Source organism: Notolepis coatsorum (genome assembly GCF_963971535.1).
Source record: "Notolepis coatsorum genome assembly, contig: SCAFFOLD_1245, whole genome shotgun sequence".
In the NCBI taxonomy this organism is placed as follows: Eukaryota; Metazoa; Chordata; class Actinopteri; order Aulopiformes; family Paralepididae; genus Notolepis; species Notolepis coatsorum.
This window is the reverse complement of record NW_028172898.1, coordinates 45,915-60,859: the sequence shown is the minus strand read 5'-3', so window position 1 is coordinate 60,859 and position 14,945 is coordinate 45,915. Positions and strand designations below refer to the sequence as shown.

At 42.8% G+C, this 14,945-nt stretch overlaps 1 long non-coding RNA gene across 1 annotated transcript; it reads right to left on the bottom strand.

Moving 5' to 3' along the window:
• Nucleotides 1-994: 994 nt before the first annotated feature.
• Nucleotides 995-6,864, bottom strand: LOC311247943. Its single transcript, XR_014620899.1, has 3 exons — nucleotides 6,771-6,864; nucleotides 6,354-6,466; nucleotides 995-1,115 (listed from the first exon to the last, which is right to left on the bottom strand). It is a non-coding gene; the product is annotated as an uncharacterized lncRNA (long non-coding RNA).
• Between the last annotated feature and the right edge of the window lie 8,081 nt (nucleotides 6,865-14,945).

The following is a 14,945-nucleotide window of genomic DNA, read 5'->3' as shown; positions in this document are numbered from 1 at the left end:
AGTACGGATCGAATCAAGTCAAGTCATTTATTTATATAGCATGTTTAAAAACTCAAGAGCCAACCAAAGTGCTGTACAATCAAAGCGTAAGACCAATGTCATAATATAAAATACACAAATAGAAAAATAGAAAAAGGCACAACAGGACAAGACAGTACATTCAGAGAATAGGACAACGGTAGACCAACAAGCGGATAGGGAAGCACAAAGTACAGTATAGCACACAGGGGACAGAGGAGCACAAAGTACAGTATAGCACACAGGGGACAGAGGAGCACAAAGTACAGTATAGCACACAGGGGACAGAGGAGCACAAAGTACAGTATAGCACACAGGGGACAGAGGAGCACAAAGTACAGTATAGCACACAGGGGACAGAGGAGCACAAAGTACAGTATAGCACACAGGGGACAGAGGAGCACAAAGTACCAGTATAGCACACAGGGGACAGAGGAGCACAAAGTACAGTATAGCACACAGGGGACAGAGGAGCACAAAGTACAGTATAGCACACAGGGGACAGAGGAGCACAAAGTACAGTATAGCACACAGAGGGACAGAGGAGCACAAAGTCTACAGTATAGCACACAGGGGACAGAGGAGCACAAAGTACAGTATATCACACAGGGGACAGAGGAGCACAAAGTACAGTATAGCACACAGGGGACAGAGAGCACAAAGTTACAGTATATCACACAGGGGGACAGAGGAGCACAAAGTACAGTATAGCACACAGGGGACAGAGGAGCACAAGAAGAGATACAAGGGGGAGGGGGGCAGGATAAAATTGAATGTGTGTGTGTGTGTGTGTGCTGTGTGTGTGTGTGTGTGTGTGTGTGTGTGTGTGTGTGTGTGTGTGTGTGTGTGTGTGTGTGTGTGTGTGTGTGTGTGTGTGTGTCGTGTGTGTGTGTGTGTTGTGTGTGTGTGTGTGTGTGTGTGTGTGTGTGTGTGTGTGTGTGTTGCCTCACCCTCTCAGGAAGGTCCTGGATGCTCAGCAGGTCGCTCCCCAGTCCCAGACAGAAGGTACGAGCCGCCCCCCAGGACTTTGCGTCAGTTGAGAAACAAGTAACATCTGTCCTCATATGGTCTCCAGCCTTGATCACACTGGCTATAGGCTGATGACACGATATGACACAACACAATATGACACAATATAACACAACACAACTAGGGCTGACCTTCGATAATTTTTTTTGGAATTCAAAGCTTCGGGGCCGAGATTCGATTTTTATTCGAAGCTTCGAGATTTAAAAATTGAATTAGCTGTCATTCAAAGTGACAGCTAAAAAACAAATTGAAAGCTCTGTAGAGGAGCTCATTGAGCATTTCACTTGTCTCCTACACAGGTTTAAGAAACATGCGTTCAACATCAAGCAGCAGTTCTCATTCTCCAGAGAGCTAAAGAGAAGTCTGTCCTCACATGAATGCATTATACATGTGGATTTCTCAGAAAACTACTCATGTAAGCAGGGCCGCCTCAGGGGGTGTGCGAGCAGTGCGGTCGCACAGGGCCTCGCGGGAAGGGGGGCCTTGCAAAAAAAAAAAAAAAAAAAAAAAAAAAAAAAAAATTATTAATTTTTTTTTTTATTATTTTCTTATTATTTTTTTATTTTTTGCGAGGCCCCCCTTCCCGCGAGGCCCTTTTTCATCACAGACCTAAAATCTAGTTTTGCTTATATGCTTATATATTTCACATTAGACACGTTTGTAGAATGTGTCTGACTTGTTCCTGGGTCTGCAGTCCTGCAGCTGCAGACATACTCACTATTGGAGCTCAGCCTCTGGGGTTCTGCAGCAGCATTGGTTTCAACGAAGGGAGTGGTTTTACTTACATCATGTGTAGACAGACAGTGTAGTACGCCGCAGCGTGAGTCGGCTGCGTTTGACATTTTCGCGCGTGCAGCTTTTGACTATGCTTAGTTATGCCCAATAGCCAAGACGAAGAAAGAGGTCGGTCATTATCAGTCGGTCGGTCACCAAGGATTCAAGGAACGTTGACGAAAGGCCTCTCGCTAGCGGGACAAATGGCCGGAGCCTTCATGGTATAGCCATGTCGGCTAGTAGCTAGCTTAGCTAAATGCTAACTAGCGTTAGCTAACCTGGCGAGGCGAGTGGATGTCTTTTCAAAAGAAGGAGAAGAGAACTTGTGAGCAGATAAATCTGTTAGGCAGCAATACGCCGAAATTACACCGTGGGGCCAAGAAAGTCTCCTTCCACGACGTTGATACTGCGTTATGGTGAGTCAACTTATGATTATATACCCGCCGTGGATCTGAGTCACCTGACCCTATCTCTCTTTCTATCTCTGGAGCCAAACTGGTCGACTAGCTTGTCTAGCTAATACTACTAGTAGCTAACTGTGTGAGCTAACTGTTAGCCAGTTAGCTGTTTAGCGTCAGCTGGGAACGTTCGTTTGATGCTATCAGTTAGCCTTGAGAATAGCAGGCCCTTTGACAGAAGATGTAGTCGGGCCTGCACCATGACAAGGCTCTGGCCATAGCTTCTTTTTGTCCCGCCAGCGAGAGGCCTTTCGTCAACGTGGAGACCGCGGCCTTTCGCCCTGCGTTCATCGTGCAGGTAACTTGGATTAATGAAAATGTCATGATGACATTACCCCACTCTTCCTTCTCTTCCCCTCCCGAATGTTTTGTTAATAACGATGTTTTTTTCCAGGCAAAACATATGCTACTTCACAACATTTGGAGATACGACATGTGCTGTGTGTGAATGGTCGTTTGTGTAGCTTGGGTAGCGTTGGGCCGTTGGCCAAAGCTGTGTGTCACGTGGCCTGGTGTCACAGTACCTGGCTAGCCTATTTAGCTGATGTCGGCCATTGGCTCCTTGCTGCTTTGGTTTCTCTGTTGACCCTCTTCTTGTTGGATTTAAGTGTTGATCTTTGTCCTTTTGAATCTCTCATACATGCTATAGTCTCTCTCTAACACACACACACACATGACAAACACACATGTTCTCTCTCTCTCTCTCTCTCTCTCTCTTTCTAACACACACAGTCTGCCTATGGCGGCCTTTCTCGATGGCTAGGCTGTGCTCAAGGATCTTCAGTCACAGTGCTCAGGTATTCTGCCACTGTGTACTCTCTGTTTAGGGCCAAATAGCATTTCAATTTCTTTCCAATGTGTCTCTCTCTCTCTCTCTCTCTGTACACTGTATATTGACTGTAGAACGGGAGCTCTCTCTCGCTCTCTCTTTTGCTATATGTTGACTGTATCATGCCCCGCCTCGGGCAGCGCTATTATTTAAGAATATGTTGACTGTATAAAAAAAGAAAAAAAAAAAAAAAAATATATATATATATATATATATATATATATATATTTTTTTTTTTTTTTACCTTGGGGGGGGGGGGGGGGGGGGGGGGGGGGGCTCGCGTTAAATCTCGCACAGGGCCTCGCATTTCTCCCAGGCGGCCCTGCATGCAAGTACAGTGCTGAGATCCAGGCTGTGCATTTCGGTGCCTCGCACCAACAGGCATCAATGCACACAGGTGTGTTGTATGTTGGTGAAGATGCACGCCCTCTCTGCTTCTGCACCATCTCAGAATGCGAGCAAAAAGGTCCCCCTGCGATCTGGCAACACCTTGAGCCAGTACTGGACTACGTACAAGCCAATCATCCACCTGTGTCTGGTCCACTTCTTCAGCGACGGTCCTTGTACTCAATACAGGCAGAAGGGTAATTTCTTCCTGTTCAGTACTGAATTGAGTAAGAGGGGCTTTGAGAGTGGCACATGGAATTTTTTTTAAGCAAGCCACGGAAAGGGAGCGCCTGATGGTGTTGGGGGAGTATTAAAAAGACTGGCAGATCAACTTGTGAGTACAGGGCGTGACATTCCTGATGCCGCCACACTTTACCGAGCACTACTTACAACTGGCACGACAGTGAAGCTCTTTTATGTGGAAACTGAGAACATTGTGGATGCTTATCGTAACATGCCAGCAAATATCCCATTAGTCCCAGGGACAATGCGAATACACCAAGTGGTCACCAACAGGAAAGGCCACTTGATCACCAGGGATGTCAGCTGTCTGTGTGCCACATTGAAGAACCTGTCATGTACATGTTTCAACACTAACCACTTCATCTTTGCTCCACTGATAATGGGCCCCCAAATGATCAAGGCAACCCAAGCCTCAATCACCCCAGCCATACCTCAGTCAACCACAAGCACCCCAGCCATACCTCAGCCAACCACAAGCACCCCAGCCATACCTCAGCCAACCACAAGCACACCAGCCATACCTCAGCCAACCACACAAGCACAAGCACAAAAGTCAGCAGAACAGCTGACTGAAGAACTTCAAGGACCCCAGGAGATCGATTGGAGTAGTGATGGGACAATTGGTCAATGGTGTGTCCTTACATATGACCAGGAGCTGTACACTGGAATCATTGTGGCAACAGGTGAAGGATATGCCCAAGTGAAGTGCATGCGCCATATTGGCCAGAATAGATATTTCTGGCCATCCCGCGAGGACTGTATCTGGTACATGTTTGATGACATTTTAAGGTTGATTCCTTCTCCTGTCAATGTGACAGCACGACATGTAGAGATCCGGAAAGACATCTGGTCAAAACTTGTTGGGTAGGCAAACTAATGGTGCATTAGGTGATTGTTTGTTCTGCAATTCTAGGGAGGGGGGTTTAGATGTTTGAAAAGATGTTAGATGTTTGAAACATTGTTCCACTGCTGTTTGTTGCCAAGGTTGAATTTCCGCTGTCAACCGAGGTTCACATGTTGATAGGGTACCTGAGATGGCGTTTTTCCCCCTCCTATTCCTGATTGTTTTTTGTTTTGTTTTTGAATAAAACAATTGATTGAATTTGATTACATCTGCAGTATCATAATTATTTTCATCATCTTCTACATTAAAACCTCATATCTGTCAACAAAGTACTCTGATATGTCATGTTGAATTGAATTGAATTGAATTGAAAACTTTATTAACAGATTGCAGAATGGGTACAGTACAGTACAGCTCAATACATACAATTGTTAAGGGGATGCAGACCAGAGAAAGACTTTCGTCTTGTTTACATCAGGGTCCCCCATTTTCAATTCATCATAACATATGACATACATGACATACAGATAGACAGTACTACTGCTACATCTATACATTTATGACATACCAGACTTGCAAATACAGTACTGTTTGAGATATAAAAAGAGTCCAGAAAAGAGAGTATATACATTTGACGTAGAAACTGTACATTGGAGGAGGTTGGGTAGGTGGGGGGGGGGCATACACTGTACAACTGTACAAACATGTTGAATTAAAGGCTTATGACTGTGTCATAACTATCTCCATAAGATCTTCTTAAATAACTCCATTACACCCACAATTGTAACTTAAACAAGCAGTATAACCATTTCGGTAACTGTGTCAATCCTGTTACTGAGGTGTCAGCCCTGTTAATTGTACAATATTCTGATGTAATTTAAGAAAATAAAATAAAAAAGTTAAAAAAAATTATTTTATATGTTAAGTAATAGAAACCAGTGGCTCCCTTAAAGAAATTGGGATATTATTATTTTGTTTTCATAACTTTTTCTTAAATCAAAGATGCTGTGAAAGGGTCCATTGTGAATTGGCATATTTATTCATGGGAAAAAAAGTTAACTCATCAATATTCTAACTCTACAAACACACTATTGTAACAAGGGGCTTTTATCTTTGATATGATATCATAATTATTCTAAATATGTATTTATAACCTTTTCAAACAGTAATTGATATGTAGTAACAGGGCTGACGAAAAACAAATATGCATGTTGTTTAAATGTGATTTTTCTTTAAAATATAATAGCCTGAGATGACACGGTACATTTTTCTGAGAGATAAGAATCCACTTAATAAAAAAAAGTATCCAAAACTTTTAAAACAATACTTTTCAAATCAAACATTAAAAAGTGAAAATGGCAAGCTTCCGTAGAATGACCTGGACTCCATGCAACACTAACTCGTCCATTCTACACTCACTGCACACAACATCCACATGCACACACTTTAAACATTCACCTTTAACGTTCACTTTAGACACGTTAAACACTTTTTAACACAACACCACATTTGATCTATTTATTACTAAAAGATTTACTACTTCTCTACCTCATGTTTTGCGTTCTGCATTTTGCATTTTTTCTTTTGTATATTGTATATTTTGTAGTGTTTGGGCTTTCTTTATTTTTTCTTCATGAAGCACAATCTCAGGAGGGTCATACAGAACCAGTCATTTCACTATAATGTACATGTACCTTATACTGTATGTGGCAAATAAAACAAAACACATACATCTATAATAGTGTCAGGTGTGCATGTTATTGTCCTCTACCTTGAGGTTGGTTTTGGGCAGTGAAGAACAGTCCACACAGCACAACCAGCACAAACAGGATCCAACCGCAGTGACCTCGTCCTTGTGACATCACAGCTGTACAGTAAGTTAACCTTCAATCAAAACCAAAAGAAAACATCAATAACAATATACACTTTAATTAACACCTAAAACAATATCATCGCCGTAAATGTAGATATATGTATGTATGTATGTATGTATGTATGTATGTATGTATGTATGTATGTATGTATGTATGTATGTATGTATGTATGTATGTATGTATGTATGTATGTATGTATGTATGTATGTATGTATGTATGTATGTATGTATGTATGTATGTTGTTTTTGCTTTTATCAATCTGTTGTGATAGTTATGTGTGTTTTAAAATTAAATTAAAATCAATCAATCAAACCTGCAGGCAGAAGATCCTCAACAGTGGTCTGAACAGCGCCAGGTCCTTCTGTCGAATCAGTCTGTGTTGCATGTAGTTTCATTTCTCGTGAAACCAGACCGTCATTCCAAACCAATGAGCGTTCCTTCTCCCTCTTCCTGTGCAGGTATTTCGAGACAGGTAGCAGAACCGGTCAGGTCGAGTTTGTTTGAAATGGTCCAAATCAAAAGTGACATACCTTACTTTTGTCGCAGGTTCACGTTGCCAATAGACAAACGAGCCAATCATCTTTCTAAACAAAGCCATGTGATCACGCAGATCAGCCTCTTATTGGACATCACAAAGCCATGTGATCACGACGCAGATCAGCCTCTTATTGGACATCACAAAGCCATGTGATCACGCAGATCAGCCTCTTATTGGACATCATTTTTTTTTTTAATCCCATACCTGCCAACATTGTGCTGTGAAAAAGGGGCTTCAAAATACTTTCATTTCTGTTCCTTTCGCCTGAGGCTGGCTGTGCACAGGCACTGAGGAGATGTACGTTCACTCTGGGTTGCCAGGATCTGCAGGAATAATAAGCGTAGTGTATGAAGCGGATACAATGGTTTCTCAATGTAATCTGGCAACACATATCCCCATACAAAACCAGGTTTCTTCAGGTTACAACTTAATTAAAAACCTCTTTGGTAGGGCGGCCGGGTAGCGCAGCGGACTAAGCGTCTGTCTACCACCGCAGAGACAGTGGGATCGAATCCAGCTGCGGTACTTCCGGCTTGGTCGGCCGTCCATACCGACACAATTGGCAGTGTCAGCGGGTGGGAAAGCCGGTGGGGTGGGTCCTGGTCATTGTAAACAGCGACTCCTACAGTTCGGTCGGGGCGCCTGCACACACAGCGAGGGAAGGATCTGGGGGAGGTAGTGTGATCCTTCCACACGTTAAACTCTCCCAGTGAGAGTCCGCGCTGCCAGGTGAAAAGAAGTGGTGGGCTGGCTACACGCTACACATGTGTCAAGTCACTTCAAGAGTTTTTATTTGTAACGGCATACAAGCATACAGTGAAATGCGGGTGGTCATGCCCGCAGCACATGTGTCAGAGGAAGCATGTGATAGTCTCCGCCCTCCCAGGCCGACGGTAGGGGGTAGAGTGCGCAACGACCAGGAAGGGGATTGGGAATTGGCATAACGACTAACATTGGGATGGGAGAAAAATGGAAAAAGGAGGGGGAAAAGAGATAATACAAAAAAAAAACTCTTTGGTAAACGAGAGATGGAAAACTGCATGGAATTAGCATAAAGTGGGCATGTATGTAAAGGGGAGACTCGTGGGTACCCATAGAACCCATCTTCATTCAGATATGTTGAGGTCAGAGGTCAAGGGACCCCTTTGAATATAGCCGTGGCAGTTTTTCTCCAACATTTTGTCTAACTTTGGATTGATTGAGCAGAATGGGTACAATACAATACAGTACAATACAATACAAACAACTTCTAAGAGGATACAGGCCAGAAAAAGACTTTCGTATTGTTTACATCAGGTAAACGTTAGTTAGCGGCTAACGTTAGTTAGTGGCTAATGTGAGTTACTCTGTCTCTGGGTGTGTGTGTGTGTGTGTGTGTGCGTGCGTGTATGTGCATATTCTTTTGCGCATCCCCTGAACCGAACAATACACACATGCCCCTTCCTGATGAGCATGACGTGGTTGGTACTAATGGATACTTTAGGTTGTCTAGTTTCATAATTGCAAAAACGGTCTCATCAGAAAACATAAATAAAGTTATAATCGACCACAGGAAAAAAGGTACATAATGTACGTTATGTTACAGCCATAGGTAAGATATTTACTTATTGTTCAAGTAATATATTTACAGTTCGTATCGGCGAAAGTCCAAAACAAGCAGTGCGACCGGGAGTCAAACCAACAATGATTGTGGATGCGAGTGTGCTGCTCACCACTAGACTAAGCCAACCTCCACATGAATTTAAATGAGTTGTTCTGGTGCCGCCGGGTCAGTTCAGTCAAATAATGTGTGTACCACTCCCCCTCCCTCATCTCTCTCTCTCTCTCTACTTGATTGATTGATTGATTGACAACTTTATTAACAGATTGCAGAATGGGTACAGTACAGTACAGCTCAAAACATACAATTGTTAAGGGGATGCAGACCAGAGGAAGACTTTCGTCTTGTTTACATCAGGGTCCCCCATTTTCAATTCATCATAACATACACGACATACAGATAGACAGTACTGCTACATCTATACATTTATGACATACCAGATTTACAAAAATAGTCTAGAAAAGAGAGTATATACATTTGACGTAGAAACTGTGGAGGAGGTTGTGTAGGTGGGGTGGGGGGGGGGGGGGGGGGTTGGGTGGGTGGGTGGCGGGGGGACCGTACATTAGAGGTGGTTGGGTGGGTGTGGTGGGGGTTGGGTAGGAGGGGTGGGTGGGGGACACTGTACAACTGTACAAGCAAAACTGTACATTGTAATATTGACAAAACCATACTTGGTCATTTACTGTACATTGGAGGGGTTGGGTTAGGACATTTACAGGGGCCAGTTTCGAATTGGAGTCTCGAATTGGGTGGGGCGTTCCACATTGATGTGGCATAATTGCGAAATGTGTTTAGTCCCTTGTTTGAGCCGAATCTGGGTTTAACATGATTTGTGGAGCTTCCTCTGGTGTTGTGGTCGTGGTATTTACTGAAATTTGGGAAGTATTTTTACATGTACATGGTTACCTTGGTTGTGTAGTGTATCTTGTAGACCAGGCCCATTGCAAGTTGCTGTACTCTGTCGTCTACTCTAAGCCATCCTAGGTTGTCAAAGTGGGCAGGGGTGAGGTGGGTTCTAGGAGTAAGGTCAAGCAGTAATCTGACCAGTTTGTTTTGAGATGTTTGTAATTTTGTAACTGCATCTCTCTCTTGCTCTCTCTCCTTCATCTCTCTCTCCCCTCCCTCATATCTCTCTCTGTCCTTCATCTCTCTCTTGCTCTCTCTCCTTCATCTCTCTCTCTCTACTTCATCTCTCTTTTGCTCTCTCTACTTTATCTCTCTCTCTACTTGATCTCTCTCTTGCTCTCTCTCCCCCTCCCTCCTCTCTCACTCTCTCCTTCATCTCACTCTCTCTACTTCATCTCTATCTTGCTCTCTCTCCTTCATCTCTCTCTCTACTTCATATCTCTCTTGCTCCCTCTCCTTCATCTCTCTCTCTACTTCATCTCTCTCTTGCTCTCTCTCCTTTATCTCTCTCTACTTGATCTCTCTCTTGCTCTCTCTCCCACTCCCTCATATATCTGCTTCATATCTCTCTCTCCCCCTCCCTCATCTCTCTCTCCTTCATCTCTCTCTCTACGTCATCTCTCTTGCTCTCTATCTCTCCTTCATCTCTCTCTCTTATCTCTCCTTCATCTCTCTCTTGCTCTCCCTCCCTCATCTCTTTCTCTCTCCCTCCCTCATCTCTCTCTCTACTTCATCTCTCTCTTGCTCTCTCTCCCACTCCCTCATATCTCTGCTTCATCTCTCTCTCTCCCCCCCCATCATCTCTCTCCTTAATCTCTCTCTACTTCATCTCTTTTGCTCTCTCTCTCCTTCATAGCTCTCTTCTCTCTCTCCCCCTCCCTCATCACTCTCTTGCTCTCTCCCCCTCCCCCACCTCTCTCTCTCTTCTCTCTCTACTTCATATCTCTCTTGCTCTCTCTCCCCCCCTCCCTCATCTATTTCTCTCTCTATCTCGCTCCCTCCCTCATCTCTTTATCTCTCTCTCCCCCTCCTCATCTCTCTCTCTCCCTCCCTCATCTCTCTCTATCTCTCCCCCTCCCTCATCTCTCTCTCTTCCCCTCCTCATCTCTCTCTCCTCATCTCTCTCCCTACCTCATCTCTCTCCCTCCCTCATCTCTCTCTCTCCCCCTCCCTCATCTCTCTCTCCCTCCCTCATCTCTCTCTCGCCCTCCCTCATCTCTCTCTCTATCTCTCTCTCTCCCTTCATTAATGGCAGACTCTGCCACCAGTGTGTCTCACAGCATGGGGCTGATGGTCAAGCAGGAGATCTAGTCAGGTGCCCCTCCTGCTCTCCTTCCTCCCCCTCCTCCTCCTCCTCCTCCTCCTCCTCCTCCTCCTCCTCCTCCTCCCCTCATCCTCCTCCTCCTCCTCCTCCTCCTCCTCCTCCTGCTCTCCTTCCTCCTCCTCCTCCTCCTCCTCCTCCTCCCCCTCGTCCTCCCTCCTCCTCCTCCTCCTCCTCCTCCTCCTCCCCCTCCTCCCCTCCTCCTCCTCCTCCTCACCCTCGTCCTCGTCCTCCTCCTCCTTCCTCCTCCTCCTCCTCCTCCTCCCTCTTCCTCCTCCTCCTCCTCCTCCTCCTCCCCCTCCTCCTCCTCCTCCTCCTCCTCCTCCTCCTCCTCCTCCCCCTCCCCCTCCTCCTCCTCCTCCCCCTCCTCCTCCTCCTCCTCCTCCCCCTCCTCCTCCTCCTCCCCCTCCTCCTCCTCCTCCTCCTCCTCCTCCTCCTCCTCCTCCTCCTCCTCCTCCTCCTCCCCTCCTCCCCTCCTCCTCCTCCTCCTCACCCTCGTCCTCGTCCTCCTTCCTCCCTCCTCCTCCTCCTCCTCCATCTCCTCCTCCTCCTCCCCCTCCTCCTCCTCCTCCTCCTCCCCCTCCTCCCCCTCCTCCCCTCCTCCTCCTCCTCCTCCTCCCCCTCCTCCTCCTCCTCCCCCTCCTCCCCCTCCTCCTCCCCCTCCTCCCCCTCCTCCTCATCCTCCCCCTCCTCCTCCTCCCCCTCCTACTCCTCCTCCTCCTCCCCCTCCTCCTCCCCTCCTCCTCCTCCTCCTCCTCCTCCCCCTCCTCCTCCTCCTCCTCCTCCTCCTCCTCCTCCTCCTCCCCCTCCTCCTCCTCCTCCCCCTCCCCCTCCTCCTCCTCCTCCTCCTCCTCCTCCTCTCCCTGTCCTGCCGCGCCGCCCCACACTCATTCTACCTACCGCATGCTGCTAAGTGTACCTCTTAATCTGCTTACAGTTTTCTGCTAAGCAGCAGACATTTTCACAAGGAATCTATTTACCTGCAGCTCTGTGACTAAAGTGCCGCTGTGGGTTCCTCTTGTTTCATTATCACCTGCTCGTGAATTAGCCGGCCGGCCTCCACCACACACCGACTTGTAAAATGAAACCATAAACTGTGACTTCAGTGTCCTCCGTGTTTACGACGTCCATCATCGGTGTTGTTCATTTGCGCATGCGGGCCATGTCCAGGAGCGTGACCGGTTCACACTGGAATCTGATATCGGCCACATTTTAAAGATAATGTGAACAGCCAAACAAAATAATTCTGAGCTGAGCATTGAATCAGCGTGCATTGCAGTGTGAACAAAGCCTAATATCTCTATCCACAGGCACATGAATGCTTTTCATTGGCTGAGAGACAGGCATAGATTTTGGCATGCACAGCTGCCAAGGACATTTGTCATTTGGATATTGTGCATAGGATTTTGATTATCTGAGCTTTTGTAACAGCATGTAATTCCATGTGTCTCAGCCCATGGGGGTTAAATTAGGATAGAGGGAAACAGACTTGGATCCTCTTCTTGTACCCAGTGAAACTGAGTGGAACACTGTCCTTAGTGCTGATGTTGCCCCTTAAACAATTACACCAGGATAGCTTAGCTTAGCAAAGAGCTACTCAGACGTTAACTTGTTAGCTTTAAATAATTACACCAGGATAGCTTAGCTTAGCAAAGAGCTACTCAGACGTTAACTTGTTAGCTTTAAACAATTACACAAGGATAGCTTAGCTTAGCAAAGAGCTACTCAGACGTTAACTTGTTAGCTTTAAACAATTACACAAGGATAGCTTAGCTTAGCAAAGAGTTACTCAGACGTTAACTTGTTAGCTTTAAATAATTACACCAGGATATCTTAGCTTAGCAAAGAGCTACTCAGATGTTAACTTACTATCTGACTCTTAATAATAAACCCTGTTACGACTGTCTGACTCTTAATAATAAACACTGTTGCGACTGTCTGACTCTTACTAATAAACACTGTTAGGACTATCTGACTCTTACTAATAAACACTGTTAGGACTGTCTGACTTACTAATAACATTTACCAGGGCCAGTTTCTAATTGCAGCCACCCGTAGGTACTCTTTGAGAGCGGTTTTGAAGGAGGGTAGGGATTCACATTATTTTACGGCTGTGGGTAGGGTGTTCCACATTGTACTGTACTACTGCCCCCATCTTGGTTTTCAGGTCCTTGTTGCTCTTGTCACTCTCCTGGGGGAATCCAACAATTATCAAGGAGACGTCCGGGTCAAATGTGCTGAGTTGCGGGGTTCTTTCCTTCACACTCCTCTCGATGTCGGTCATTCTCTGTACCATAACACGCACATTCTGGTCCACGTAGCCCGTCATATCCTTCTTTGTGTCCTTAATCTTCTGCGTTATTTTCGCCTCCAAAGACACATGCATTTCGTCAATCTTGCCATCTATGGACACACGTAGTGTGTCAAATTTGTTTGTCAATCTTGCCATCTATTGATTTATGAAGGGTGTCAATTTGGTCGGTAATCTTGTTCTCCAAAGCAGTCTGCATCTGACACATTTTTTCATCCATGTTTGCTCTGATGTTTGTTTCCAGCTCTTCCAGACTTTTCATGACAGCCGACATGTCTTCCTTCTCCGGATCCATCTCTTTTCTTCTTTGGAGGCATCAGGATATAACTTTTTAAAGTATAACTTCAAAAGCTTTTTTAAAGTAGCCTACAGTATAACCCAAAAAAAATCTTAGAACCATCAAGCTTTTAAGAAGCTCAATTAAAGCGAATGAAACACAGTTTCTCAAACACCAAACAAATGAGGAAATGTGCTTGCCGCCATCTGGGATTCCTTGGATATAATAATAATAATAATAATAATAATAATAATAATAATAATAATAATAATAATAATAATAATAATAATAATAATAATAATAATAATAATAATAATAATAATAATAATAATAATAATAATAATAATAATAATAATAATAATAATAATAATAATAATAATAATAATAATAATAATAATAATAATAATAATAATAATAATAATAATAATAATAATAATAATAATAATAATAATAATAATAATAATAATAATAATAATAATAATAATAATAATAATAATAATAATAATAATAATAATAATAATAATAATAATAATAATAATAATAATAATAATAATAATAATAATAATAATAATAATAATAATAATGATAATGATAATGATAATGATAATGATAATGATAATGATAATGATAATGATAATAATAATAATAATAATAATAATAATAATAATAATAATAATAATAATAATAATAATAATAATAATAATAATAATAATAATAATAATAATAATAATAATAATAATAATAATAATAATAATAATAATAATAATAATAATAATAATAATAATAATAATAATAATAATAATAATAATAATAATAATAATAATAATAATAATAATAATAATAATAATAATAATAATAATAATAATAATAATAATAATAATAATAATAATAATAATAATAATAATAATAATAATAATAATAATAATAATAATAATAATAATAATAATACTAATAATAATAATAATAATAATAATAATAATAATAATACTAATAATAATAATAATAATAATAATAATAATAATAATAATAATAATAATAATAATAATAATAATAATAATAATAATAATAATAATAATAATGCATTTGATTTATATAGCGTTTTCTAGAACCCAAAGACGCTGGAAACTACTGCTACTGCTACTGCTACTACTACTAGGGGTTGGGGGGGGGCACTGTACAACTGTACAAGCAAAACTGTACATTGGAATATTGACAAAACCATGCTAGGTAATTTACTGTACATTGGAGGGGGTTGGGTTAGGACATTTACAAGGGCCAGTTTCGAATTGCAGTCTCCCGTAGGTGTTCTTTGAGAGTGGTTTTGAAAGTGGGTAGTGATTCACATTCCTTTACAGCTTTGGGTAGGGCGTTCCACATTGATGTGGCATAATTGCTAAACGTGTTTAGTCCCTTGTTTGAGCCAAATCTGGGTTTAACATGATTTGTGGAGCTCCCTCTGGTGTTGTGATCGTGGTATTCACTGACCTTTGGGAAGTATTTTGACATGTACATGGGTACCTTGGTCGTGTAGT